We start from the raw sequence: 27478 nt of genomic DNA on the forward strand, positions 1-27478 counted from the left end.
AAATTTTTAAAAAAATGACTAAAACCTTTACATTTTCTAAACTGCAGAGGAATCTCAAAATCAGCATCTCCTTTGACAAAGAATTATAGCTTTATTTTAGCCATTTTTTCGATATTAATTTATTTATACTTGGTTAAATAAGGATTCAGTTCAATATTTTTATTTGAAAAATAATATAGAGCAGATTCTGATCTAATCAAACTTTAAATTCCTAATATTTGATGAATATTTATTTTATGCTCACTAGGTGCCACTCTGTCGTTGCAGGTAAAATTACCTTATTCCCTGTCCCTATAGAGTTTGCATTCTACAGGGAACACATTCAATAACATTACCCAAATAATCATACGATATAATTCTCAGTAAATATAAATGCTAGGAAGAGAAAGACAGTGGGGTAAGAGATAAGACACGGAGCTGGCTATTTTAGGATGGTCAGGTAATTCCTCTCTGTGGTCATATTTTAGCAGAAATCTAATAAAATACAGGGGCAATGCATGAAAAAAAAAAAAAACAGGGAAGAACATTCTTGGTGGGGAAAAGAGCAAGTGCCAAGGCCCTGAGAAGAAATGACCTAACGTCTCAGTATGAATGAATCTGAGTGGCCCAACGGGGAATTGTTTGAAGATACTCTCAGCTCAGGGACACAGGCAGGACCACATATGCCACACTGAGTTGCATTTTATTGTAAAGGTGACAGGAAGCCCTATTATGGTTTTGAGTGAGGGAATAAGAAGGTCTGATTTTTATTTTAATGGGCAATTCTCACTACTCTGGTGAAATCCCATGAAAGAAAGAGGTGAAGCAGGGAGACCAGAAGCCTATTGAAATAGTCAAGGAGAAGCATTAAGAGGAACTTAGCATTATTGCTGGCATTGATGGTAAAGTGGTCAAAATCAGGAAACATGGTTTCTTTTACTGAAATATATATTTTTTGGAGTTGGTAGGAAGTTAATGCTATTTAAAGCCACAGAACTACATGAGATCTTCTGGGGGTGAAAGTGGAGGGAGCTCTTAATTTCATCCATTCATCCATCTTCCATCTGTCCATCCACTCATCTGTCCATCTATCTCTGTACATCTCTGTACATCTTGAAAAATATTCTGTGATGTTATGAGATTTTTAGTGACTTTTTCTTTTGTTTTTTATTTACTTTTTTGGTCTTACTTGATGACGAATATATGCATATGCCATTTTTATAAAAATAGTAACCTCAGTTATTGACGAAGAGTGTGAGATACAAATAAGCATGATGGTTATTAAAAATCTGACGAATTAGTGTCCCCTGGAATAATGAGGTTATTTCATGTGAACACTTTTAGTGACAAAAAAACAAAACTTAAGTATCATCTAAAATGAGAATGCTGAATGCCCACACATGTCATTTTCTGGACATCTGTGTTTAGAGTTTGCCATTCGGCTTCTCAGAAAGAACTAGAAGAAATAGGTAATAGCAACAAACAACATATGGTGGGAATTAAAGGGATAAATAATCCAGAGAAAATGTGATCACTAACAGTTAAATTTTAATCTTTTAGGAGTAATGCCAAATAGTAGATTGAGTAAGAGCTTTTCAAAATTTCTTGGATAAACTTTTGTTTGTTTTTCAAGCAACACTTTGCTAATTAAAAATCCAAATACTCTGTGCTGCATATTTAAAAGGCAAATGTTGACATGCAACTTTGTCAGATTTTGACAGATTTAGGTTGAGAAATTTTGAATTTCACAATAAAGTGAAATAAATTCACAACACCACAAGTTAATTGGACCAGAGTTTTAGTCACAGTTTTGTAAATACCTAAATGAGGAAACAGATCAAATGACATTGTTAAAAAAAACTTATGTAACACTACCAGCCTGAAATGTTCCACCCCTGGCACATTCTTTGAAACTAAAATGACAAAATGTAACATGCCAACATTTTGAAAATAATGAAGTTGTCTCATAATAGTCATTATTACATTATTATACAAGAAGCCAGTTCTATTTCTCTCTCATGCTTTCATTCATTAAAAAATAAAATCCCCTCCCAACTTTACAGTACCCACCTATTATCATCTTTCTCTGATGCTGTTTTTTGTCTAGATGGTTGACTTCATGGCTAATAATCAAAGGTAGAAAGGGGCTGCAAATTTGTGGATCTTAACTCAAACACTGCTGTGGCACTTCTGCCTTTTATCAACAGCTCTCTATAGGGATTGATGATCTTCCAAACAACCACACATCGGTTTCCTGATTGCTAGCTCTCCCATTTGTACCAGTATTTTAATTTGCTTTATTTCACATATTTTTTAAAAGAATTTACTGTTAATATATGTAGCCACAATTCAATATGCTTTGTCCATCTATGAAATTCTATTTTGTACATATGAACAATAAAACTATTTTGATTTCTTTTTTTTTTTTTTTGAGAGATTCCACAAGTTGTAATGCAACACAACGGAGAGGTTTACCTTCTTCAGCTTCAAAGTTGGAGGGTTTTGGTCATTTTAATTTTTAAATATCAAGCTAGTGCTTTTCAGCCGTTTTATCTTCACTCTGAGATAAGCAGTCTTCTTCACAATGTAATTTAATATCCTCACGCTCAATTTTAAGACACAGCAATTTTAATACGAGGTGCACACCTCATGCCCTTGCTGCAAACTGCTTTTCTTGACAAGTTATGAAGTAGTTCAAGGAGGTATGGTTAAGGCTGTATTACTGAATGGTGCTGGTAAATACTACACAATTTTTGTCATGTTGCAACCTTTGCTTCCAAGTCAGTGACTGCTGCTATGGAATCAGATAGCAACAATGACAACATTATTAGGTTTGTTTTTTTAAACTATGATTTAGTAGCAACTGAGGTTCCCAATTTTAACCCCTTGGCAGCAAGATCCAAGTTCCCTGGTTCGCACATTAGCACCTAAGTGTCAAGGGGTTAAATAACCAGCACAAAAGATACTGCACTTCTGATTGTAGCATTTGGCAGAACTGAAAGGAAAGGAAGTTGTGCTACATGTTGAAGGGATTGTGGGCAACAGAAAGAAGACACCAGGAGAAGAGAAAATGTCACAAGAAGTCTTCATAGTCTTGTACATATCCTCCGTCATAGCCACCATAATCTGCCAGATCGTCTTTCATGGTGGCCTTTAATCCCCCTCCAGGGACCACACCTTTCTTCTTCTTTTTGGCTTTGCTTTGCTTTTCTTGCTTTTGTTTTTCACTGCAAAGCACGGTCAATGAATTGGTAATCTTTTTCAAGTCATCAATTTCCAATGAAATACACACATCTCGAACTAAGGCTTCCAAAAAACTGGCATAATATAGTGACTTTTCATATTGTGTAATTTTATCTTTTAGTAACTTCCCAAACTCTGTGAAGTCATCTCTTGAAGATGGGTTCATAGCATCCATTCCATAAACTGTATTATTAACACCAAAAGTTTCTTTTGCTAATATAATTCAAGGTCTGACTCTTCCTGTAATTTCTTTAGCCTCAGTTTATCTGCTAATAGTTCTTCTGGTGTTAGCACTTTAGGTTCTTCAGGTTCTTCTAACCTCTTTTTAATTTCTTCTTGCCTTTTCTTCTGTTGCCGTTCTTTCTCTTTTATTTTCTCTGCTATTTTTTTCTTTTCTGAAATTTTTACTTCTGGTTTTACTTCTGCTTCCTCTTTTTTTCATCGTCATCATCATCCCAGTTATCCTGGACGTCCTTGTCCTCGTCCTTGCCTTCCCAGCGGTGCCCCCCGCCCCCCCGGCGGTGCCGCCGCCCCCACCTTCCACACTGGGTCTTCCACCAAGACCGTGTCGGCGTCCCAGGAATCAGAGTCCCCCTGCCGCCGCCACCACCATCTCGAACCGGGCGACTATTTTGATTTCTCCATGAAAATCTGGACCTTGTTATTTTTTAAACCAATGTATTTCTCTTTTTTGAATTACAAAATTTATAGCATTTATTTTTCCTGTGACTATACTTTCTATATTAAGAAACTAGAAAAAAGATGGACAGATTAAATCAAAAGCAAACAAAGAATGCAATGATGAAGGACAGAAATCAATATAATAGAAGCAAACAAGTAATTTTAATGCTATAGTAATAAAAATAACTTGGTATTGGTTATAGTATAGACACACAGCAGAATGGAATGGAACACAGAGCTTGGAAACAGGCACACAAACACAGTCAACTGAATTGTAATTAAGATCAAAGCCAGTTAACTAAGGAACAGGTAACTATTTTAACAAATTGTGCTAGAACTGTTGAGTGTAAACACACAAATATAAGAAAACTCACCTATATCTTGCAAATTATTCAGAAGTTAACTCAGAATGGAATATAAACCTAAATGTAAAATGTAACTATACAATATCTAGAAATAAACAGGAAAAATGTCTATGCTACCATGTTCACTAAAGACTTAAGATATTTATTAAAAATGAAAAATCAAGTACTTCTGATATGTGACACTATTAAGAAAATGAAAAGACAGACCATGAACTCAGAGAAATTGTATTTGCAAATTGCACTTATGATAACAAATATAGAATGAGGAACTTTCAAACTCAATACTCAGTAAGAAATCAGAAAAAAATACAAAGTTCAGCAAATGTCTTAACAGATACCTCACCAAATAATGGCAAATAAGCATGCAAGAATATGCTCAACAGCAGTAGTCATTAGAAAATTGCAAATTAAAACAAGATGCTACTACATACCTATTCTGACAATACCAACTGATTGTGTAGTTGTTGAGTTTCCAGACTTTCATACAATCTGGTGAAAAAGAGAAATGGTAGTTACTTTTTGACATTTTTATAAAGTTAAATATATGTTACCCAATGACCCAGCAATCCCATGGCTACCTGTTTACCAAAGAAAAGTGAAGACTTATGTTCACACAAGAACCTGTATGTGCATATTTGTGGAAATTTTACTATAAATGTCCAAAGGTGGGAACAACACATACATCTTTTGGTATATTCAATAAATGGAATATTATGCAGCATTAAAAAGGGTATAAACTATTGAGTCATGTAGCAACATGGATAAATCCTAACTGTATTTTGCAAGTAAAAAGGAGACAGATTGCAAAAGCTAGATCTTGTAGGATGCTGTTTATATGATACTCTGCAAAAAAAAGATAAATTTTAGTGATAGGGAATACTGTTTTCTAGAATACTGGGTATACAAATTGTAGTCATCCCTGAAAGATGAGCCTAAATGTATTGTAAATTCCTTTTCTCCTTTTTAGTATTTCTCTCCATCAGATGCTTGGCCTAGGGACACGTTTGTGTTCATAGGATCATATTTTATACATAATAATTGTACAAGTGGAAAAGGAGAATGGGCATATCTAAGGATATGGCAAAACTGCCCTCGTATATAAAGTAAGAAATGTTTATAGCACTGAAAATTATAATGCCTTGACATATTTTCTTAATTTCATTAGTTTTATCAATGAACATACAAATGCATTGAATGTTCTCAACAAATCTACTCATTTTTATCAGTGAAATATCTTTTTCATGACAGATTATTTTTAAATAATTCTACTAAGTCTTTGCAAACGGCTTTCTTTCTTAATACTTAATTAAATTACTTAATCCTAATTAAGATATTCTAGATGTGAGGAAACTAGAAATGAAGTTGATTCACTCACTTTAAGTGACACCAAGAAAAAAAAAAAAGGTTTATTTCAATGGTAGTATATTATTTCTTACAAAAATGGAAGATCAAGTATCATATTTGTGCCTTTCTTCATTCATGGCAACTGTGTAGGTAGGCACTTGACTATTAAAGGTAAAGTTCACAGATCATGTTGCTCTTCTGAGAAAATCTTTTAGTGGCTTAGCATTACTTTTGGAATCAAGTCTAAATTCATTTTCATAGGTACTCCATTCATCACCAAGCCAAGTCATTCTGAATATCATCATATCTACAAGAAAACAAAAGGTTTTTACTGTTTTCATTTTCTTTTCTTCCTTCATCTACTCTCCTTATCAATATTTCATATGAAACTAATAGTGAAAGCACAACTTAGTCCCACTGAAAAGAATCTGTGTCTCCAGAAGAGGTATATCAGCTATTTAAACTCAAGGGGGTATCAAAAAGATAGCTAAATATCCCAGTTAAGTGTCCTACTTAAAGTTGCTACTGCTGAACTACAAACGATCACCGCAATAAACAGTGAGAGAGAAAATATCATTTAATTAGAAGAACTAAATTGACCAGAGTACTGCCAACAGAAACAGATTTTTATTTCTGAAACTGGGCTAATTATGATAGTCATTATACGCAAGTACATTTTTAAATTCCAACTTGGTATACATTCCATTCTGACATAAATCATGAGAGACTGCATAAGGGAAGTACACTATCTGCCCCATACAAAGTTGAATAATTTTTGCTATATTGGACTTTTGAATAAATAGAGGATTTAATAAGAATGATGATTTTTAAAATGTGTGTTGTAACATTCCCCTAACATTACAAACTAAACTTAAATCCATTTCACCCTTAAATCTTTACAAAATAATAATGGGTACTGGAACAAAGACTGTTATCTCTACTCCAAAGAGCAACAGCTAATATTTATTGACAGCAGTGTATGAGATACTGTACCTGGTAATCTAAACTGTGGAGGCCGAGAAAATTAAGGCCATTCCACTTTAAGTTCAGCGTTATCACAAGTGCAGCCGTCCCAGGCCCCTGTGAATGAGAGCTGAACTTTACCTTACTTCAGTTACAGGAAGAAAACAACTTACAGCTTAATGTCCCAAGCTCGAGCTTATAAATAAACCCTCGTGTGTTTGCATCGGTGTTGGCTCCTTGGTGGTTTCTCAGATTCACAATCTTGGGCACAACATAAACACATATCTCATTTAATTCTCAAAGCCATCCTACAATAAAATGACTACTGTTTTACTATTCAAAAGACACAGCTAGACTTAAAGGTAAATGGCAGGCCAGGTACTAAGATTCAGGCCCACTGAAATGTTCTTAATCCCTACGTGTGACGGCCTTCTGAATGAAGACACTGAAAACCTGAAAGCTAGAATTAGGTAGCTAAGCCGGATATAGAATCCAAGTTTCTAACTGCTTATCAGACAAATTTTACTTCTATTTCACAAACCATATCTTTATGTAATGCCTTCTCCAGCATGCACACAACCTACTACTATCCGCCTTTTCATTTCAGAGTTATGCAATAGATCTGTTCATAGGTAAACATGCCAGCATAAAACTGCTTTTCATCTTCATTCAGTCATTGGTACCTTTAAAAGAGTTACATTGCTGAATATTGATAGTTACATCAAACAACTCATTTCACAATACCTACTGATCTCTAAGAAGTTACTCAGTGCTTTTACTCACACACCTTTTCACTTATCTTTATTAGCAAACAAGACAACAAATATTTGCCATTCATCCAATTGAGAACCAAGCCCTTTCCTTCTTTCTTTCTTTTTTTCCTTCTTCTTTTCTTTCTTTCTTTCTTTCTTTCTTTCTTTCTTTCTTTCTTTCTTCTTTCTTCTTTCTTTTTTTGGGAGGGGGCATGTGGAGGGTTCACAGAAAGAATACTTGGCTCTGAAAATAGTTCTAAACATAATTTTTGATGCTTTACCCGTAAGAGAAAATAGTATCAACAGCAGCTGTGAGTCTTACCTGGACAATGTCCACAGCATTAATGTAAGAAGGTTAGGTTGTCTGGATCATATGCTAATTGCCCTACCATTTTGCATGTCTTTCTGAAATCTTCCAAATGTTAGCATGTTTGAATTTAAGATTTAGAGTTTCCATGTACATTAGATAACATTGGGTCCTACTGCCCTACCTTAATAAAGCAGTAAGATTCAAGTGTCATTTTCAATTTGTACTTAATTTTTCTTATAGTATGCACTGAGGCTTTTTTTGTTGGTTAAGGAAAGGTAGAATTTAATTCTTTTTAAAAGATAACCATCAGATTACTCTTTGTGATAGATAATACATTCAGAATCTTAAGAAGCATGGCAATGATTTAATTGCATAGAATTTACATGTGTTTTGTCATAGACTGGGCTGAGATATAGGTTTAAGATCTCACTGGAGAAATCAGTTGTTACAAGAGTGAAGATGGAGTCTGGAGCCAGAGTAGTGTGCAGTCAAAAGAGCCAAAGGTGAGTGAGATAATTCTTTGTGTTACCTCTGTATCCTTGGACAAGCTTTCATTTCTTTCTTATCTGTAAATCTGGAATAATACTTATTGTTATAATGATTTGGTGAGTCCATGCTAATAAACTCTTACTGTAGAAGCTGACCACAGAAAGTACTTAAAACATAACTGCCTTTAATAATCAACATTTCCAAAGGTCAAATAGCCAAATGAATTTCCCCAGATATTACATGACCAAATCAATTATATAATATAAATGTATACATAGCTCATTTATAAGTATAAAATATTTATCAAAATCGGGTTAGTCACAAGTTTATGAAGAAATTATGTTAAATTTTGTAATATTGCAAACATATGGAATAGTTAATATCATAATCACCATAGGTAAATAATATATTCAATATCTCAAAGCCTTCATAAATCTTAAAATATTCTCATATTTTCTATATTTACATTTTTAACTAAAAGTTGAAAATAAAGATGAAGTCCCTAGTATACCCTTCCCTAGGCCATGACTATGAAACTTAATTTTCCCCAGAACTTTACTACATCTTAGAGAGTCTTCCTCCTGACACTAGGCTCTAAGCTCCCTTTTCTTAGAACATTTACTTTAGAAAATTACTTTAGAAAATTCTTTTCTCTGCTTCTTTGAGATGTCCACACAATTTTTTTTAAAGCTTCTAGCCAGTTTCACAACCTAGGAATGTGATCCTGAGAGGAGATAGCACTCCATCTCCTGGTTTCTGAGAGAGAGTAGAAAGCCTTGGTTTGATGAATGCTTTGCTCCAAGTTGTAAAATTACCACCTATCTTAAAGCCAATTAGCAAATTCAGATGGATTTATATCCTACAGTACTTTCCTACCAGCTTATGCCAAGCTTTAAAGCCTACTGATGAGGGAGCAGGAGGCAAGCTGAGGACCAAGCACAAGGTGACACCCTGCAACCCGACACCACCCCCTCCCGCCCCGCCCCCCACACAATCCTGGGTGGGATATGTGTGACATTCCTCCAGAAAGCTGCCACTTGTCTTAATGTTAATGCTTTACTATAGGGAAAATAACCTTAACTTGATAATGGCCATGCCTCAGGTATCTTGTAGGTCCTCTTTAGCATGTGAAAGTTCTTTTGAAACCTCTTTTTTCCCTACCCCCAATTCCTATGTATATAATCAACCACTCTCACAACCACGGTGCACCAGCTTTCTCTGCCCATGAGTTCTGTCTCCTTGCTTTAATAAAGCCACCATTTTGCACCAAATGCATATCAAGAATTGGGTCTAGGTATTTAGCTCCAGACCTCACTTTACCCAACCTCACCTCTAAAACTACATCACTACCACCACCCTGCTTTAAGTTCAGACTTAGTCCTGGCCTTTCATTCCTATTAAAATAGTCTTTCACAGAGTCTTCTTCATCTGTTTAAGATGTTCAGCACATTTTTTGCTGTGATGTGCATTATCTTCTATCCCCAATTCCACTGAGAAAATTTGCAGCATTTGCACAAAATTCAGAAACAACAAAGCATACCATAAATAGTTAAAAACAAATAAAACAAGCCAAGGCTTCAAACAATATACTAAATGAATTGATAGTTTTCTCATAGACACAGGTATAACCCTCTGTCTTTTAAAGCAGGTTTGCAAATTCTGTCATTATTTCTAACATATTGCTCAGATTGCAAGACATACTCACAATTTCTTCTTTGCCAAATATCTGTTATAACTAAGGACATACTCAGAAGTTCGGCACATGTATATTTTAATCTCCATGCTTTCCTCCTCTAATGTTATCAGTCTTAAGGTGGAACAAGGAAGGACATTAAAACTCCAAATAACAGACTCTGAGGTTTGACTTTGAAAATATCCAATGCAAACAAAACTAGATTATGTTTTGACAAGTTCTCCTGCTGAACCTTACTTACCACCTAGTGTGCCTTCCCCTATAAATGGGCTTTTTCAAAAAGACTACATGATGGATTATCCATTCATTCAGCCTCTTTAAATGACTCACTAGGACCCCTTCATTTACAATGAGAGCAGCTGAGAGAGCTAATTACCAAACTAAGCAAGACACAGCAGGAAGCAGTAATCATTAGTCACACATTTACCACACCTGGTAGAGGAACACTTTTAGGGAAGAGAGCTTTGCTGTCTATCATTATTCAATCCAGAGTTAAGTGAAATTCTTGATATGAACTATTGGTGGACAAATGTCCTCTCTAAAAAGAAGCTAATTTCCATAAAAATTTTATAGAAGAGAAATAAAGAAACTGAAAGAAGGTGATAAAAGTATTGATAAATTAAGGAGGAAAAACCAGTCCTTCTCTTTCTTTTTCAGTCTCTGTCTTGGCTTTTGGAAAAAAAAAGAAAGAATATTAGCATGAATGGATTTTTAATGAACAAAAAGATTGCATATTTTGCTTGTGATTGTGGCATAGCGACAATATTTACATTCATTATTCATTTAGTAGATAACACTATTTTTTTTTTTTCTCAATCCTGCAAAGTCCTTTCAAGGCTAATTCTGTGGGACCCAGGAAATTTAACAAAAAATCCCCTACACCTGGACAAGCAGAGCAGGACTAACTCCATTTTGTGCTGCACCTGCCACCTCCTGTGTGACCCCCACATAACCTGCTTATTGCTTAAGGCGCTGGCCCGCCCTAGTCAAACCGCCGGGCACACCCTAATGGGAAATCGGCTCATAACAATGTAACCCTGCTTTGTGCCCGCCAAAACTGCGCGCCCATTCTGACCAAAGTATAGGCCAGCTCAAGTGGATACTATAGGGTAAGGTGCAATTCAATCGGCCACCTGCGTGTGGACCGACATGACTGTGCAACTTTCTGTGTATCCCATGGGCCACTGGCCCCTACAAGGCTGCTATGCCTCTTAGTCTCGGGGTCCAAGTCCCTGCTCCACTGCATTGGGTACACTTGGACCCAGGCTCTAGCTTGTAAATAAACCCTCGTGTGTTTGCATCGGTGTCGGCTCCTTGGTGGTTTCTCGGATTCGCAATCTTGGGCACAACAATTCCAAAATAGAAAAAGATTGATTTTTCTTCATACTTTTAACTGTGAAATTTAAATTTTAAATATAACTCATGAGTGAATGATGAAAAAAGAAAGACTCATCATTTTTACAAGTAGAGATTTCCATCAGACAGCTAAAGAAATAACAAGAAAACAAAACAAGAGCTATGGATATGATGGGGAGCAGAGCGATTGCTGAGGACAAAGCACAGACTGATATCCCACAAACGACCCCTCACCTGGGTTGGGATATAAGTGACATTCCTCAGGAGGCTTCCAATTGTCTTAATGTTTAATGCCTTCCTAGAGGGAAAAACCATCTTTAACTTGATAACTGCAAGGCCTCCAGTATCTTGTAGGTCCTCCTTAGCACATGAAAATCCTTTTGAAATCTCCCTTTTACTTACCTCCCCCAACTACAGGCTATATAATCAGCCACCCCTTCAGAGTCCCGGGGCAGCAGCTCTTCCTGCCCATGGGTCCTGTCCCCATGCTTTAATAAAACCACCATTTTGCCCAAAGATGTTTCAAGAATTTTTACTTGGTTATCGGCTCTGGACCTCACCTATATTCCAAAACGTCATCAGATATACATGTACATCCAGTCTAATATCACGCCTAATGTCATTTTACTCACTCTGATGGGGTAACAGAGGACTAGCTGAGGACAAAACACATTGACAAGTCCTTGAAACAGGGAGAGTGACATTCCACCACAGACATAACTGCCTCGATGTTCATACTTTGCTAAGGGCAAAAAGCAATCTTAGCCTGACCACCAGGAACCTCTAAGTCTACCCTGACATATAAAAATTACTTTATAAATTTCTCTTTATCTCTAAACCCCCAAGATACATGTTCACAATCATCCTCCAAGCACATGGCCCACCAATATACATCAGAAGGGGTCTCATGACTCAGGTTTTATTAGATGGTAATAAGTGATCTTTTCCCAACAATAGCTAGCTCCCTCAAGGTCCTGGAAACCTTGCTTCCAAAATTCCTTAGAGAATACACTATCTTCAAACCCCTCCTAACTCCCAGGTGTGTAATCAGCCATGCCTCACAGACCCAGGGCAGCAGCTCTTCCTGCCCACGGGTCCAGTCCCTGTGCTTTAATAAAACCACCATTTTGCACCAAAGATGTCTCAATAATTATTTCTTGATCGTCGGCTCCAGACCTCACCTATGTTCCAAAACTTCACAAACTCTATCAAGGAAAACAGCAAAATTAGTGTAGCAAAACTTTTCTTTCTGAATCCATGCTGACTGTAGTAATCATCTTTGTTTTAGTAAGGGCTCACATTTCATGAGTTTAAAGGTTCAATTTAGAATAATAGCTTCTTAATTCATAAACATTTTAATGATATACTCAATTCTGAAAAACAATAAAACTTTGAGAGATCTATTTGATTAATGCATTGTGTTTTGAAATTCCCCAAATGTGCATGTATTTATAAGAAGCACTATTTTCAGCGTGGGTCTGGTCCACCAAATATCCCTCTGATATAGGGAAGCTGAAGGGACTCCATTTTAGAAAGGCTCGGTCTCTGGCATTTTTCTGTTAGGCCTTATTTACTTGTGTTGTATATTTTGTCTCTGAATAAACCAAAGAAGCTATGTTCTCACTTCAAGGGGGAAGCAAAAGTTAGTCATTCTTTGAGTTTTATCTTAGGTCCCGAACACCTAATAACATTTAAGAAGAGACAGATCCCAAACCCATATCAGGACATTAGCTTAGAACAAACCTCAGCTGACAATACCATCAATACCCCGACCTTCAGTGATGTATGGAATAACACCTATTGTTCACCTGACACTTGCTTTTGATCGGAACCTACCCTGGATTCCTGAGGGAACATGTACCCTAAACCCCTTTCCAAGTGACAAGACTCATTCTCTTTTCCTTTCTAAGTCTTCCAGACATTGTCTGCTATTGATGTGGGAAACATGGAAGAAGAAAAATCACTAAATTTCCTTACTACTTACAGCCTACTGACAAGTCATTGAAACAGGCAGAGTGACATTCCTTTAGCGACTTAAAGGCCTGGATATTGACACTTTGTTTAGGGCAAAAGGCAATCTTAGCCCATGCCCCCCTCACTCCCATACCCTGAGGATCCTGTGAGTCTATCTTAAAATATAAAAATTCCTATGGAAACTTCCTTTATCTCTACCCCCAAGATACATGTGGGTACTTATCCCCCAAGCATATGACCCACTGATATACATCTGAAGGGGCTCACGACTAAGGTTTTATTTATTTTTTTGTTTTTGTTTTTTTGTTTTGTTTTGTTTTTTGTTTTTGTTTTTTTCCGACTAAGGTTTTATTAGACAGTAGTAAATGACCTTTTCCTAAACAATAGCTAGCCCCCTCAAGATCCTGGAAACTTTGCTTCCAAATTCCTTAGAGTCTTACCCTTTCCCTAACCTCCTAATTGAAGGTATATAATGGGCCACTCCTCATGACCCCGGTGCAGCTCTTTCTGCCTTCAGGTCCAGGACCCTGTGCTTCAATAAACTCACCTTTTTGCACCAAAGATGTCTCAAGAATTATTTCTTGGTCATAGGCTTGGGACCTCACCAACGTTCCAAAATTACATCATTTGGCAACCTATTAGAGAATTTGGCAACCTATTAGAGAATGTCTCTCACTCTAAAGAGCTTTCATTCTGTTCTAAACTTCACTTGAAATAAACTATCACTTTACTTTTTTGTGTCCTCAAGATTCATTCTTGGACTCCCTGAGACAAGAACCCTGCAATACTGCAACACTATTTCCTGTCACTTAGACTATTCAATAGCTGTTTTCACTTTCTCAGTTTCAAGCTTGATTTCTATCTTGTGTGAAACCAAGGACCCTCTTGACTGGACTTGTGGGACCCCCTCTGGGTCCTCAGATCTATGTGCCTGCATCACCTTTCCTAAAACTGCATCTGGATCCTCCCGCAATGGTCACACATGCAAAGTGTGATCCCAGCCTCCTGACATGGGCATCTGAGAAATGGTGGGCACACAAACCAAGTCGTGATTATCAGAAATACTCTGCCAGGAATATGGAATATGTACTGAAAAACAACCAGTAAATCTATGTGCACAACTAAAACTTCAATATTACAATCTCTGGAACATTGGAATGTCTAATTTCTATGATGTAGTTTGAAAATAGGAATGTCTAATTTCTATGATGTAGTTTGAAAATAGAAAAAGAAAAATAATGATGCAGATGTACAGAAATAAAGCAAGAAGGATGCCACAACTTAGGTGCCTCGGAATCCTTCTAGCTCCCCACTCCAGTTCCTGATGTCTATCTGCAGGTGTGTTTTAAAGGTGCCGTTCTTGTTTCTTGTTACCACAATTTCCCTTTTTACAATACAACTGGCAGTTGCTCAAGTTGTATTCCTTTATGTATAAGATGACCAGTAAACTGTTTGCAGAGTCCTAGTTAATGTCTATTGCTCCAATTCCCTAACCAGTGCAACATTTCACATGACTTAATATAAAAAGGTGTTGTTATTAGCACTTTGCCAAGTGTATTGTAAACGATATTTTACTTAACTATCATAATAATTCATGACATAAATAAGATTACATTACATATTTTTACTGATAAGAAAGGTAAGTTTTTAATAGTAAATTTTGCCAGGAACCAAAGACAGAAAGTAATAGAAACTGAACTTTAAATCTAGATTTATCCAATTACAAAGCTTCTAATATTTCATCAATGATTATGTATGCTCTGAAAGGCAGATCTGTTGAGAACAAATGATTTGTTACAAAGGACAAAAATGTATATGTCAAAATGTTCTCAATTGGATCAAAAGAAAGAAATTTACCTATTTAACAGTTCAAGTAATAAATGTGTTGAGGAAAAAAGATTTTATCAAAATTGTTTAATCAGATATTATTTTTAATTATTATTATTTTAATTATTGTTATTAAGATTATTTAAATAAACCAAGATAGTTTGGTGGACTTTCTATTTAAATTTCTAATCTATGTAAACACAATTCCAAGGTAATTTAACACTTTCTTTCAATAGAGAGTAGTCAGTAAGGTATGCTCAATCAGGGATAGCTATTTGATACTGTTGCCCTTGCTGGCCATTTGGTGTAAAAACCAATTGTGCCATTGCCATTGTTGGAAACTGTACGACATAGGGAGCTGCTAGTTGCTACCTGGTAGTATCAGTGGGAAATGTGGAAAATTATCTCATAAAAAAATATGAGAGAACACTTTCTAGGGGGGAGGGGCAAGATGGCAGAAGAGTAGGGTCTCCAAGTCACCTGTCCTCAACAAATTACCTAGAAAACCATCCAATCATCCTGAAAATCTACGAATTCGGCCTGAGATTTAAAGAGAGACCAGCTGGGGGATCCCTGGGTGGCGCAGCGGTTTGGCGCCTGCCTTTGGCCCGGGGCGCGAACCTGGAGACCCGGGATCGAATCCCACGTCAGGCTCCCGGTGCATGGAGCCTGCTTCTCCCTCTGCCTATGTCTCTGCTTCTCTCTCTCTCACTGTGTGCCTATCATAAATAAATAAAATTTAAAAAAAAAAAAAAAAAAAAGAGAGACCAGCTGGAACGCTACAGTGAGAAGAGTTCGCGCTTCTATCAAGGTAGGAAGATGGGAAAAAAGAAATAAAGAAACAAAAGGCCTCCAAGGGGGAGGGGCCCCGCGAGGAGCCGGGCTGAGGCCGGGGCGAGTGTCCCCAGGACAGGAGAGCCCCGTCCCGGAGGAGCAGGAGCTGCACCGACCTTCCCCGCGGAAAGGCCTCCCGGGGATTGGAGCAGGATCCCCAGAAAGGCGGGGATGCCCTCGGGCTCCCTGGGGCAGTAACAGAGGAACTGGGCCCCGGGAGAGTGCGCCGAGCTCCCTAAGGGCTGCAGCGCTCGGCGGGACCCGGAGCAGCTCAGAGGGGCTCAGGCAGCGGCTCCACGGAGGGGGCTGCGGGGCGGGAGCGCGAATCCAACAGCGCAGGCCCCGGAGCACAGGGCGCCGGGACACAGCCCAGGATCCGGCCTCCCCCGGGACAGGCAGAGGCCGGGAGGGCCCAGGACAGCGAGGACGCTCTTGCCTGGAGCTGAGCAGATCAGCGGCCCCGCCCCTGAGCCTCCAGGCCCTGCAGACCGAGAGCCCCAGAGTTACTGCGGGAGCTGACTCCAGGGTCCCAGAGCTGCCCCCGCCACTGTGGCTTCCTCCCGGGGCCTCACGGGGTGAACAACCCCCACTGAGCCCTGCACCAGGCAGGGGCAGAGCAGCTCCCCCAAGTGCTAACACCTGAGAATCAGCACAGCAGGCCCCTCCCCCAGAAGACCAGCGACACGGACCAGTTACAGGCGAAGTCAAGGGACTTAAAGTATACAGAATCCGAAGATACTCCCCCGTGGTTTTTTTGTTTTTTTGTTTTTTTGTTTTTTGTTTTTGTTTTGTTTTTGTTTTGTTTTGTGCTTTTTTTTCTTTCTTTCTTCTTGATTTCTGATTGCTTCCCCCACCCCACCCCACCCTTTTTTTTTCTCCTTTCTTTCTTTTTCTTTCTCTTTTTCTTCTCTTTTTCCCCTTTTTTTCTTCTTTCTCTTTTTTTTTTCTCTTTTCTTTCCTTCTCTCTCTTTTTCTCCTTTTCCCAATACAACTTGTTTTTGGCCACTCGGCACTGAGCAAAATGACTAGAAGGAAAACCTCACCTCAAAAAAAAGAATCAGAAACAGCCCACTCTCCCACAGAGTTACAAAATCTGGATTACAATTCAATGTCAGAAAGCCAATTCAGAAGCACTATTATACAGCTACTGGTGGCTCTAGAAAAAACCATAAAGGACTCAAGAGACTTCATGACTGCAGAATTTAGATCCAATCAGGCAGAGATTAAAAATCAATTAAATGAGATGCAATCCAAGCTAGAAGTCCTAAGGACGAGGCTTAACGAGGTGGAAGAACGAGTGAGTGACATAGAAGACAAGTTGATGGCAAAGAGGGAAACTGAGGAAAAAAGAGACAGGCAATTAAAAGACCACGAGGATAGATTAAGGGAAATAAATGACAGCCTGAGGAAGAAAAACCTACGTTTAATTGGGGTTCCCGAGGGCGCCGAGAGGGACAGAGGGCCAGAATATGTATTTGAACAAATCCTAGCTGAAAACTTTCCGAATCTGGGAAGGGAAACTGGCATTCAGATCCAGGAAATAGAGAGATCCCCCCCTAAAATCAACAAAACCCGTTCAACATCTCGACATTTAATAGTGAAGCTTGCAAATTCCAAAGATAAGGAGAAGATCCTTAAAGCAGCAAGAGAAAAAAAGTCCCTGACTTTTATGGGGAGGAATATTAGGGTAACAGCAGACCTCTCCACAGAGACCTGGCAGGCCAGAAAGGGCTGGCAGGATATATTCAGGGTCCTAAATGAAAAGAACATGCAACCAAGAATACTTTATCCAGCAAGGCTTTCATTCAAAATGGAAGGAGAGATAAAGAGCTTCCAAGACAGGCAGGAACTGAAAGAATATGTAACCTCCAAACCAGCTCTGCAAGAAATTTTAAGGGGGACTCTTAAAATTCCCCTTTAAGAAGAAGTTCAGTGGAACAATCCACAAAAACAAGGACTGAATAGATATGATGACACTAAACTCATATCTCTCAATAGTAACTCTGAACGTGAACGGGCTTAATGACCCCATCAAAAGGTGTAGGGTTTCAGACTGGATAAAAAAGCAGGACCCATCTATTTGCTGTCTATAAGAGACTCATTTTAGACAGAAGGACACCTACAACCTGAAAATAAAAGGTTGGAGAACCATTTACCATTCAAATGGTCCTCAAAAGAAAGCAGGGGTAGCCATCCTTATATCAGATAAATTAAAATTTACCCCGAAGACTATAGTGAGAGATGAAGAGGGACACTATCTCATACTCAAAGGATCTATCCAACAAGAGGACTTAACAATCCTCAATATATATGCCCCGAATGTGGGAGCTGCCAAATATTTAAACCAATTAATAACCAAACTGAAGAAATACTTTGATAATAATACACTTATACTTGGTGACTTCAATCTAGCTCTCTCTATACTAGATAGGTCTTCTAAGCACAACATATCCAAAGAAACGAGAGCTTTAAATGATACACTGGACCAGATGGATTTCACAGATATCTACAGAACTTTACATCCAAACTCAACTGAATACACATTCTTCTCCAGTGCATATGGAACTTTCTCCAGAATAGACCACATACTGGGTCACAAATCGGGTCTGAACCGATACCAAAAGATCGGGATAGTCCCCTGTATATTCTCAGACCATAATGCCTTGAAATTAGAACTCAATCACAACAAGAAGTTTGGAAGGACCTCAAACACGTGGAGGTTAAGGACCATCCTGCTAAAAGATGAAAAGGTCAACCAGGAAATTAAGGAAGAATTAAAAAGATTCATGGAAACTAATGAGAATGAAGATACAACCGTTCAAAATCTTTGGGATGCAGCAAAAGCAGTCCTGAGGGGGAAATACATCACAATACAAGCATCCATTCAAAAACTGGAAAGAACTCAAATTCAAAAGCTCACCTTACACATAAAGGAACTAGAGAAAAAGCAACAAATAGACCCCACCCCCAGCAGAAGAAGACAGTTAATTAAAATTCGAGCAGAACTCAATGATATCGAGACCAAAAGAACTGTGGAACAGATCAACAGAACCAGGAGTTGGTTCTTTGAAAGAATTAATAAGATAGATGAACCATTAGCCAACCTTATTAAAAAGAAGAGAGAGAAGACTCAAATTAATAAAATCATGAATGAGAAAGGAGAGATCACTACCAACACCAAGGAAATACAAACGATTTTAAAAACATATTATGAACAGCTGTACGCCAATAAATTAGGAAATCTAGAAGAAATGGATGCATTCCTGGAAAGCCACAAACTACCAAAACTGGAGCAGGACGAAATAGAAAACCTGAACAGGCCAATAACCAGGGAGGAAATTGAAGCAGTCATCAAAAACCTCCCAAGACACAAGAGTCCAGGGCCAGATGGCTTCCCAGGGGAATTCTATCAAACGTTTAAAGAAGAAATCATACCTATTCTACTAAAGCTGTTTGGAAAGATAGAAAGAGATGGAGTACTTCCAAATTCGTTCTATGAGGCCAGCATCACCTTAATTCCGAAACCAGACAAAGACCCCACCAAAAAGGAGAATTACAGACCAATATCCCTGATGAACATGGATGCAAAAATTCTCAACAAGATACTAGCCAATAGGATCCAACAACACATTAAGAAAGTTATTCACCATGACCAAGTAGGATTTATCCCCGGGACACAAGGCTGGTTCAACACTCGTAAAACCATCAATGTGATTCATCATATCAGCAAGAGAAAAACCAAGAACCATATGATACTCTCATTAGATGCAGAGAAAGCATTTGACAAAATACAGCATCCATTCCTGATCAAAACCCTTCAGAGTGTTGGGATAGAGGGAACTTTCCTCGACATCTTAAAAGCCATTTATGAAAAGCCCACAGCAAATATCATTCTCAATGGGGAAGCACTGGGAGCCTTTCCCCTAAGATCAGGAACAAGACAGGGATGTCCACTCTCACCACTGCTGTTCAACATAGTTCTGGAAGTCCTCGCCTCAGCAATCAGACAACAAAAAGACATTAAAGGCATTCAAATTGGCAAAGAAGAAGTCAAACTCTCCCTCTTCGCCGATGACATGATACTCTACATAGAAAACCCAAAAGCCTCCACCCCAAGATTGCTAGAACTCATACAGCAATTTGGTAGCGTGGCAGGATACAAAATCAATGCCCAGAAATCAATGGCATTTCTATACACTAACAATGAGACTGAAGAAAGAGAAATTAAGGAGTCAATCCCATTTACAATTGCACCCAAAAGCATAAGATACCTAGGAATAAACCTAACCAAAGAGGTGAAGGATCTATACCCTAAAAACTATAGAACACTTCTGAAAGAAATTGAGGAAGACACAAAGAGATGGAAAAATATTCCATGCTCATGGATTGGCAGAATTAATATTGTAAAAATGTCAATGTTACCCAGGGCAATTTACACGTTTAATGCAACCCCTATCAAAATACCATGGACTTTCTTCAGAGAGTTAGAACAAATTATTTTAAGATTTGTGTGGAATCAGAAAAGACCCCGAATAGCCAGGGGAATTTTAAACAAGAAAACCATAGCTGGGGGCATCACAGTGCCAGATTTCAGGTTGTACTACAAAGCTGTGGTCATCAAGACAGTGTGGTACTGGCACAAAAACAGACACATAGATCAATGGAACAGAATAGAAAACCCAGAAGTGGACCCTGAAATGTACGGTCATCTAATATTTGATAAAGGAGGAAAGACTATCCATTGGAAGAAAGACAGTCTCTTCAATAAATGGTGCTGGGAAAATTGGACATCCACATGCAGAAGAATGAAACTGGACCACTCTCTTTCACCATACACAAAGATAAACTCAAAATGGATGAGAGATCTAAATGTGAGACAAGAATCCATCAAAATCATAGAAGAGAACACAGGCAACACCCTTTTTGAACTCGGCCACAGTAACTTCTTGCAAGATACATCCACAAAGGCAAAAGAAACAAAAGCAAAAATGAACTGTTGGGACTTCATCAAGATAAGAAGCTTTTGCACAGCAAAGGATACAGTCAACAAAACTAAAAGACAACCTACAGAATGGGAGAAGATATTTGCAAATGACATATCAGATAAAGGGCTAGTTTCCAAAATCTATAAAGAACTTATTAAACTCAACACCAAAGAAACAAACAATCCAATCATGAAATGGGCAAAAGACATGAAGAGAAATCTCACAGAGGAAGACATGGACATGGCCAACATGCACATGAGAAAATGCTCTGCATCACTTGCCATCAGGGAAATACAAATCAAAACCACAATGAGATACCACCTCACACCAGTGAGAATGGGGAAAATTAACAAGGCAGGAAACCACAAATGTTGGAGAGGATGCGGAGAAAAGGGAAGCCTCTTACACTGTTGGTGGGAATGTGAACTGGTGCAGCCACTCTGGAAAACTGTGTGGAGGTTCCTCAAAGAGTTAAAAATAGACCTGCCCTACGACCTGGCAATTGCACTGTTGGGGATTTACCCCAAAGATTCAGATGCAATGAAACGCTGGGACACCTGCACCCCGATGTTTCTAGCAGCAATGGCCACAATAGCCAAACTGTGGAAGGAGCCTCGGTGTCCATCAAAAGATGAATGGATAAAGAAGCTGTGGTTCATGTATACAATGGAATATTACTCAGCGATTACAAACGACAAATACCCACCATTTGCTTCAACGTGGATGGAACTGGAGGGTATTATGCTGAGTGAAATAAGTCAATCGGAGAAGGACAAACAGTGTATGTTCTCATTCATTTGGGGAATATAAATAATAGTGAAAGGGAATATAAAGGAAGGGAAAAGAAATATTGGGAAATATCAGGAAGGGAGACAGAACATAAAGACTCCTAACTCGGGGAAATGAACTAGGGGTGGTGGAAGGGGAGGAGGGCGGGTGTTGGAGGGGAATGGGTGACGGGCACTGAGGTGGACACTTGACGGGATGAGCACTGGGTGTTTTTCTGTATGTTGGTAAATTGAACACCAATAAAAATTAATTAAAAAAAATATGAAATAACCAAGTTCATCTATTATTTTATTTATTTTGTTGTTGTGTAATTATTTTTTATAGCTTTATTCATTGCCTTTTTCCCTGCAATAAACTAAAAAATGCAACTTTATGCTTAATGAAAAAACACTGACTTTCCCTGTTTCATTATTTAGATTTTTCATTTATAATAAATATAATTTGCTTCAAATTAATTTTGCATCTTTGCCTTTTTTTAAAGATTTTATTTATTTATTCATGAGAGACAGAGAGAGAGAGAGAGAGAGGGAGAGCCAGAGACATAGGCAGAGGGAGACGCAGGCTCCATGCAGGGAGCCTGAGAAGGGACTCAATTCCGGGTCTCTAGGATCAGGCCCTGGGCCAAAGGCAGGCGCTAAACCGCTGAGCCACCCGGGCTGCTCATTATCTTTTCTTTTCTTAAGAAAGATTTATTCATTTATTTGAGAGAAAAAGAAGAAAAAAACGTCAAGCCACTAAGTTTGTGGTAATTTTTTACAGCTGCATTAAGAAATTAATACTCATGGCTTCTACTAGAGAGAAAAACAAGAAAGATCAGGATGGAATCTTCATAATTTCTTTTATAATCGAATTGTGGAGGGGATATACCATCACTTTCACTGTATTCTATTGTTCCTGCAAACTAACATTGATATAATGTAGTAGGGGGTTAAAAGCATATATACCAAATGTCAGGGGTTTGGGAGGAGGGCATTTGAAATGTATCTAGTACATGGGATATCCTTAAAGTTACAAAATCACTTAAAATAATTGTTCCTGTGGCAATTGGAAATATATGCTTCCAAAATGTGTTTAAGCAATCATAATGTTAGTATTTTGTAAAAAGAAGCTTCTATCCATGCCTAATGTCTAGTTCTTTCAGTGTTGAATTAATTTGATTATAAATTTTCAAAATTATTTCTAAAACTGAAAAATGTACTTGTTACACATGGTACACACTGATATAATTCATGCAAAAATTTCTTTAACCTTGAAATTGCAACAAAAATATTTTTCCAAACAAAGCTCTGTGTAGTACTAATCAGGAATTTTGAGTTCATTATTGTATTAGACATAGGAAATGATTGTGGACTTTTCATTTGCTTATTTAATAAGACTGAAAATAAAACTCATTCAAATCAAACTATCAATGGTATTATAAAAGTTAATCAATGCTTACATTTTGATGGAGATGACAAAATTAAAGCATTTGAAATTAAAAATAAAGTACAGGTATGATACTTATTACTTAATACTTTGTTATAAAATACAACAAAAGAGATTAAAAGTGTTGACAAGAGAGGTATCAACAAACTATTTTTTCCAAAGGAAAATATGAGTATATACATAAAGATAAGACTAGAGAAAATGTCAAAAATTGTGAAGACTACATTTGCATAATGAGGCTAGACAACAATTATGGATAAGCTTGAAAGCCTAGCAAGTATATTTAAGTTGATATAATGTAAATAGGGAGCAATTGTTGAAGTTGACCAATAATGTAAGCTAATAAAATTACCACAGCTTACAGTAGGACTAAGCATTTTTTAAACACCTATATTTAGATCAAACTTACTAGAAGATGATTTGGAAAACTGTGTCAGAAGAAACAAGTTGATTATTCTATACATGCATTTATTTTTTATTTGATGCAAATGGATGATTGCTGTGCTAGAAATGTTTCAAACAGCAGTAAAACACATTGCCTCTGTTCCCAGAAGATTTAAAATATAATGAAAAGGACAGACAAAGAATAATTTGCAATTCTGTAAATGGAGTGCTGTATTAGATCTATTTTCACAGATTGTTATTGAAGAATATAAGCAGGCTATAATCTAGATTGGAGGGTGAGAGATCACAGGGAAAATCTTAAAGTTTGAGATACATGGCTGAGTCCTAAGGAGTGAATAGAAATTTCCCTAGTAAAGAGTTGTGTGTGTATGTGTGTGGGGTGGGGTAGGAGGGCAGATTAATAGCATATTATTCACCTAAAACTACACAAAATTACTGTCTTTCAGTTTTGAAGGTCAAAAGGTCAGAAGTATGGTATGGGCCTTATTGGGTTAAATAAAGGAGGCTGCAGCGCTGTATTCCTTTGTCTCTGGGGAAAATGAATTTCCTTCTTATCCGGGACTTTAGCAGAATTCCGTCTCTTATAGATGAAGGACCAAAATTCCCCTCTTTTTACTGACTGTTAATAAGGGTTGTTCCCGGCTTCTAGAGCCTATTTGTTTCATAGATATTTTCTTCCATCTTCAAAGTCAGTTATTCATTTCTTATTGATACAATAATCCATTACCATAAACTCATGGCTTAAAACAGTACGGATTTAGTTTTTAAAATGAAAGTTTTGGCAGAGCTGTATTTTTTTTCCCTAGGGGCTTCATGGGAGAATCTACTTCCTTGCCTTTGTCAGCTTCTAGAGGCTTCTTGTATTCCTTGGCTTATATCTCCTTCCTTCATCTTTAAAACACATCACTCCAATGTCTGGTCACATCTTTTTGTCACTTCAATCCTTCTGCCTCCCTCTTACAAGAACCCTTGGGATTAGTTTGGGCCCACCTGGATAAGCCAGGACATTCTCTCCATCTCCAGATGATTAATGTAATCACAACTGCAAAATCCTTTTTACCATTTAAGTAACATATTTGCAGGTTCTGGGGATCAGGAAGTCATATTCAGAGGATCATTATTTAGCCTATCACTGCCAACAACCGTGGGTCAAATGCATTTTATTGTGATTTTTCTCTTCTATACTTGTGTATTTTGAGGCTCTGTGATTAGATGGACTCATCTGGACAATTCAAGATAATCTCCCTATCCCTACCTTCACTATATCTGCTAGGTTCCTTTTGCTATTCCAGGAATCAAGACATGGATAATATTTGGCAAATATTATTATGTCTTCCATAAACAACTGTTAGGCTTTCCACAGAAAAAGAAAGCATGGTGACTGGAATAAACAAAACATACACTACTAAATAATACACATGATCCCAGAAGGTTGAAATATACAGCATGAGGCAAAGAGAAAACATAAGAAATGGTATAAAGGGTTTGTCAGTTAAAGAATTTGCTTTTTTTTCCTTAGAAAATGAGGAGCCTATGAAGTTTACAATGAAGAGGAATGACTGTTAAATCTGCAATTGTAAATATTTTGGCAGCACAATTGTGGACACACAGGACATTGCCACAGAATGTAAAGTTCATTATAGCAAGAATTTTCATCTATTTTTTTTAACCAGTGTATTCCAACACCTAGACCTAATGACTGGCATATAATTTTTATTTAATAAATATTTGTTCAATGAAAGCTTGATGACTGCATGATGACTTGGCAGTGAGACACCACATTTTGCCAGAGATGTAAGCATGAAATGACAAATGCCATAATTAAACCAGTAAAGTGAAATAGGATACAAAAAAGATCAAGGAGCTGAATTAACCTGACTGAGGCATTGATTTTGAATGGGGAATAAGAGAGAAGAATGATTCAGATTGGCTACTTACTTTTTTGTTTAGGCATTTGGAAGCATTATGGTACATTCAGAGAAATAAGAGCTATAGGAAGAAAAGCAGGTTAATAGGGGAGCACAACTCTGGATTGAATGTGAGTACATCCAAGAGGAGAAATCAAGCAAATGAATACTGAGGTGTAGGGCTCAGGGAAATGACAATGTTAATGCAGGAATATTTATATTCAATAACTATTCTTACTGGCTTTTCTTGGAAAAAGGAAGCTGTATAAAGGATGATCTTATTATTTATTTATTTGTTTGTTTGTTTGTTTGTTTATTTATTTATTTATTTACTTTTTAGAGATTTTATTTCTTTATTTGAGTTAGAGAAGGAGAGGTAGCATGTGCGGTGGGCAGAGGCAGAGGGAGAGCAAGAAGCAGACTACCTGCTGAGTGGGGCACCCCATGCTGGGGCAATCCCAGAATTCTAGGATTATGACTTCAGCAGAAGGCAGACACTTAACCAACCTAGACACCTAGGTGCCCCAAGATGATCTCATTTAGATGGTAGCAATTTTCTAATTAGATACAAATTTAATATGGAGTGTAGTTAATGTGTTTATTTAATGACTTGTCTGTTTACATTTGAAGTACGAATTTTTCCTCATACTTATGAAACCAGGGTAAAACCAAATAGTGTTAGGTAATATTACAAGCATGAAAGTTAAGTAAAAAGGGTTTAAATAGATCCATGGTTACTCTTTAGGACAACAGATTTATGAAGTGTATGTTAGATGTTTCCAGAAAGATTCAACCAGAAAATAGAGACTATTTTATGGAAGATAAATAAACCCTATAATCTTGTTTGATTTTGAAAGAATGTTTCTTTTATTTAGCAGTGGTAACTGAAGAATTGTTTATTATTGATTTAAACAAAATTTTTCATACTGCATTAGACAAGGTTTTGCTTTTATTTGGAATCAATAATAGTCCAAGTTACAGATAGATTTCCTGGAATTATGGGCCAAAATTCATTGTTCCTGTGTTTTTTCAAATTTTATTACCCATTATGAAGAAGAAAATTATCACTTATGTACCATTCTTATGACTACAATATCTTTAGGGATTAAAATATTTTATCAATAAGCCATATTAAATTAATGTTTTCTCTCTCTCTTAAATATAAACCTTATAAAAGAAACATACTCTATTACTTTGTTATATTACAGTGGCTTTAAGTTTATAGGAACCAAGCTAAATAAAAATAAAAGTCTCTTGCCTCCTTAGAATAAGAGTTAAATATGAAATGGAAAGAATTTCTTACAAACGTGAATGACAATGGGATATTAAAATTATTAGGCAACTATAACCAGCATCACTTTCTCTCTGCCAATACAATCTACTTCTACATCCTGAATGCACAGAAACTCCTCTAATAACTTAAGTAGATCAATAATTACAAAGGATATTCTGTTGTCTACTTTACAAGCATTTAAATTATATTTACTTATTTTTAGTTTAACAATGTATGATAAAAATTTAGAATATAAATATATAGAAAATTCACCTCAATTAAATTTTATACATTATCAAATTCCAATATCTGCCCTTCTTGTTATATTTATCACATAATATTTCCATTGAAGCTTTAAAAAAAACTGTAACATTTATTGTTTTTTCCTGTAAATATGTTGTATGTATAATAAACCAAGACTTTGAAACATAATACAAAACAAAATAAATTACAATCCCTTAATATTACCTAATGCTCAGTGTGTGTTCAATTTTCCGTGGTTACCATAAAACTTTTATGTTGATGAGCTAAAATCACTATCCAAAACATACTCACTTGGTTACTAGATCCTTTAATAATCTTTTTTATTGGCTTTATTTTTAGAACAATTTTAGGTTCACAGAATAATTGAGAGGAAAATATAAATAATGCCCATCTACCCTGTCCCCACACATGGGTAGCCTGTCCCCTTATCAACACCATTCATCAGAGTGGTATCTTGGTTATGATTGATGAACCTACATTCACAAATCATAATTACCTGCCTAAAGTCCATAGGTTTTTATTTCATTCTCTTGGGATCATGCATTCTATGTGTTTAGACAAATATATAATGACATGTATATCCATAATTACAGCATCTTATGGAATATTTTCACTGCCCT

General features: G+C 37.1%; 1 pseudogene; it reads right to left on the reverse strand.

Annotated features, from left to right (window-relative positions):
- Positions 1 to 2950: 2950 nt before the first annotated feature.
- LOC112931072 (eukaryotic translation initiation factor 3 subunit J-like) overlaps positions 2951 to 27478 on the reverse strand; it is a 169214-nt pseudogene continuing 144686 nt past the window's right edge.

This window comes from Vulpes vulpes, chromosome 4 (assembly GCF_048418805.1).
Source record: "Vulpes vulpes isolate BD-2025 chromosome 4, VulVul3, whole genome shotgun sequence".
Lineage (NCBI taxonomy): Eukaryota > Metazoa > Chordata > Mammalia > Carnivora > Canidae > Vulpes > Vulpes vulpes.